Genomic DNA, 4,424 nt, shown 5'->3' on the forward strand with positions numbered 1-4,424 from the left:
ACCTTCGTTCAATGTCGACAACAACACCAACCTTGAGCAGATCTCCTGGTGCTGTACAAGTATTTATATCCTGTTTTGAATATGTTTACTATTTACCACTACCATAAATTCTTCGTGACATTCAATTAAACATTTGGAATGTACCAAGCTAACAAGAATAAATTTTGGATATTGAAATTTTTATTTAATATTGCCTTGAGTGATGGAAAATTATTTTTAATCTTAGTTGTTTAAATACCCTTAAACAAAGGCTTTTTATTTTAAAATCATGGTAACAATCTATATATCCGATCATCTTTTCTCAGTTTTGAGAATCCAAAGCTGAAACGTAGAGAGTTGCAAGTGAAAATGACGTATAAAATTGATCCAGTCTTAGGTCCACAAAAACGAGAAAATTACCAACATTTCCTCAAAGCACGTGACCGAATGGAGAGGCTATACGTTCTACAGTAAGTGACACATATTGAATGAAAATGTGTATTGACAGCAAAGTTCACACCTTTCATCATTCTATTGCCGTTAATATGTTTAAGATTTGATACAAGTCGCAAACCTATGTTCTTGTAATATATGCTGGGTGAAAGTTACAGTGGTAATGATAAGGTACTATGTCTGTATGCACTGCATGCCAAATAAGGTATGATTTCACCAAGACAACACATTCAGCCCACGTTTAAATGAACACGAGAGGCCCTTTATAACATGTATTCACAAATTGAAATTAATTTGCAGACATCTTCCGTGAACTTCTGTATTAATGAACTGTTAAAATGAACTCTCGAAAGTCGTTATCTGTAGATGTTTGATAAATATTGAAAGAAAGATAAAGTGGAAAAGGGATAACTTTGTGTATTAGAAAGTGCGCTGCATAGAAACAGCGACTTATGAATGACACCACCAGTAGTTAAAGAAGAGGCAGTATCTAGACATTCATCCTTGTGTAGTTACCATAGATTGTGTATTACGTTTATACTCATATAAGAAATGAATATATATTTATTTCACGCCCTAACAACCAGAAACAGCCTCGAGGGAAAAATTGTACCACTGAATTAAAATAATGTGGAAAATAAACATTCATTTGTATTTCCAAACATTAAAAACTTCATATTAATATCAATCAACATCTTTTTAATTTATTCCATTTTGTACATCTAAATGAAAGTTATGAATTTTTATTTTAGTTTTAAGGTACAGTTCCAACGCAATTAGTAATGATTGTGAATTTATTTATTTATATGAGTGTTATATGGCACCCTTAGCCACAAAGCAGGAAAAGCACAATAGTTTAAAATAAAATAGAAACAATTTGCTCTTCTAACTTGAGTAAAAACGCGTTTTTATTGATTTTAGCCAATCGCTCTTTCCCAATCTCGGTTGTCGTGATGTATACCATTGCCACTACTTACCTTCCCAATGCCATAGTTTACTGATGAAAACGCGTCATGTAAGTTTTCAATTCTTTCTAACTGTTTAAATCATAGAGGGATTTATTTCAGTAAGGATATGATTTTAGGTATATGCACTAAACTGAGAAGTACAAGCTCAACTCGATGATACGATATTAGAAGAAAAGATATTTGTGAACAATTTCTGTAGCAACTATAGAACTTTTTTAATTTTGAAAAGAATGATTTATCATTTTGTATGTTATTTGAATTACGAGGCTGGATTATGATAAGAGAATAGATATTATTTTATGGAACAAGATAATGTATGGTTAGATAAGTCATTTCACTTTCGAACAAACGAAGTTACATTTCGCCATCAAGGCCTTTCCTTTCTTAAAATCCTGTATGTCTCCAATAGCACAGTGCAGAGGTAAACCGTGTACTTTGTTTTTCAAATCAAAACAAAAACAAAATTTGTAGTTTTAAAAATATACAATAATCGGTACGTTTTTAAAACGATTTAGGAATAAATAAAATCAGTATTTTAAACCTACAACAAAAACAAGCATATTTAACTGTGTCTTAAAATCATTACAGTGAAATGTTTCGAAAATTTCATAGTTAAGAATTCATGTTAATATCACATATATACGTTGGTATACAATTAAGATAGAAGGTTTGCTCAAGTTAAATATCTTGCAGAAAGTAATTATTTACAACATAACTATTATATTTAATAGTTTTTATAGAATTCAATAAACCACACAAGTACGTCTAATAGACACACCAGGATCTTGAAGAAGTATTTAAATAATTTAAGTAGTTAATTTTCCTCATCACAATCCAAAGATTATCTACAACTTTAACGACAGGGGGAGGAAATTAACGCTCAGTGACTCCTCTTCGTCTCTTTAGATATACATAAACAGTTTTTATACATATAATGTCTTTTGTCCATAATATTAAGAAGCGGAACCTCTCATGCCCAATGTTTGTTGTTGTACTGTAATCCTATGTAAGTAAGGAAAACATCTGTGAGATTTACATTTATATATGTATGAAAATTATGAGGTATCACCACAATAATTAAATTAATAAATGTTGATTTTTCGAGTAACTTGATAATTTCATGATTCGTGTTTGGAATAGTTTTGAAGTTTAACTGCTTCTGTGGATATCATGCTAATATTATTGATAAAGGAATGTATTTGTACATACATGTGCACACGAAACACATTACAAAAACATGTATGATATGTATCTGTCAATAAATATATTTACATTATTGCCTAAACTGCCGGTACCTTTCACCTCAAAGTAATTAAAACTTTGAACAAACCTACTAGTAATAAGATCATGATGTCAAAAGGACAATGTTCAGATATTTTAAGTCAATGATTACATACACGTTACAGATTTTTCTTCCAATTTTACCAAAGATTAAACTGAAAGGATCATGACGACCTAAGTATAAAGTCGAAACGTTGCATGGTCTTTTTATATATATATATATATATATACGTATGTATTTAATGGAAAAAAAAAACTGTAAACGTTTGTCGAGATTATGAGAAGATTACGATGAGAAGGTTATATTACATTAATTTAGTTATATTAGGCATTTTTACTTGAACCAAAGTCAGCAACTGCTTACTTTTAAAATTTAAGGTATATTTTTACCGGCTAATTCCTTCTAGAGAATTTTGCAAAATACAAATCATTTTGTTTTTACCTTATTTATTAAGAAGTATTAATAAGATTTCTTTGTTTTGTGTTTACTTCCACTTAATTTAATATCGATAATTTCTTGTGTTTACACTTTTGAGGTTTAAACTTTTCTCACTATTCGAATTATTGTTCTTTTTCGAATTTCCGTTATGTTGTTATGATACCGTAACGCTTAACAATTGTTCTTGAACTATCAGTTATTGCGCGTGCGGTGGTTGTTGAACTAGAGTTATTTATTAACCAAAAGTTCAGATTTTGTGATAATTTTAAAATAACTTTAATTTTTTAATTATTTTTTATTGATATGTAAATCCTCTTATATACAATTACATTTTTTATTATTTTTTCAGTCATGGCGACGCTCCGAGTAACCTTTCTTTTTCAAGACAGAAACAAGCCTTATCAGTTAACGAGAAACTCATAAGGAACATTTTGAAACGAAACAATAATATATATAAACATAATGTAACGCAGACAGAGCAACAAGAAGTAACCAATGCCAGAGTTTGCACTGATGATGATAATGTTTTTATTAACGGTCAGGTTTGAGAAGTACTTGGTGTCGCTAACAAAGTTGTAACTGTTTCATTATTTCAAGTACAAGAATACATAACGGACAATCATATTAAGGACAAATTAATCGAACAAGGTTGCACTCTAAAAGGCCCGATTGTGTGGAAACGTATTAATGGTATATATACAGGTATGTACGCGTTCAGTTACCAACAGGTATATCATCTCTACCGTAGGTTATCAAAGAAGGCTTATAGATCCAGCTGAAAAGGCTGCATTCTATCAGATAAAACACAATGATCAGGTAAAAGTGTCTAATAGATGTAATGCCGATGATCATTTGTACAGCAGGTGTCTTAAACATAAATATCAGAAATGTGGAGAGATCAGACATTTTTCGCGAGATTGCACTAACGATAATAATCAACTTATATGCAAAAACGGCTCGTTTGGGCTGAGAAAACACTTTACATAGAAGAGCGAACAACGTTTCGACCTTCTTCGGTCATCGAGCCGTTTTTTGCATATAAATTTCTCAACAAGTGGGTTTCTCGTCATCACTGAATAATCAACTTACTAATATCGAAAAAGAAAAGCTTCCTGAATTCACCGACACCCCCATCGCGTCCGGAGTAGAAGTGGACTCGCCTGTTTTAATCACTCCAGTTCCTAACGTTCAATCATTGTTGAGAACACGAGACAAGAAAAACGGTTGGAGAGTGTTCCCGCCACTGTTACAGAATCAGAAGATAATATTATGAACTACGCGAATGCAACAAGAAAAAGGCTATC

General features: G+C 31.4%; 1 long non-coding RNA gene across 1 annotated transcript; it reads left to right on the forward strand.

Annotated features, from left to right (window-relative positions):
* The first annotated feature begins 245 nt into the window (after positions 1 to 245).
* LOC143243371 (uncharacterized) lies at positions 246 to 4,090 on the forward strand. The gene is made up of 3 exons (XR_013024371.1): positions 246 to 449; positions 1,354 to 1,447; positions 3,470 to 4,090. It is a non-coding gene; the product is annotated as an uncharacterized LOC143243371 (long non-coding RNA).
* The last annotated feature ends 334 nt before the right edge of the window (positions 4,091 to 4,424 follow it).

The sequence above is a fragment of the Tachypleus tridentatus genome, unplaced genomic scaffold, assembly GCF_004210375.1.
Source record: "Tachypleus tridentatus isolate NWPU-2018 unplaced genomic scaffold, ASM421037v1 Hic_cluster_2, whole genome shotgun sequence".
Lineage (NCBI taxonomy): Eukaryota > Metazoa > Arthropoda > Merostomata > Xiphosura > Limulidae > Tachypleus > Tachypleus tridentatus.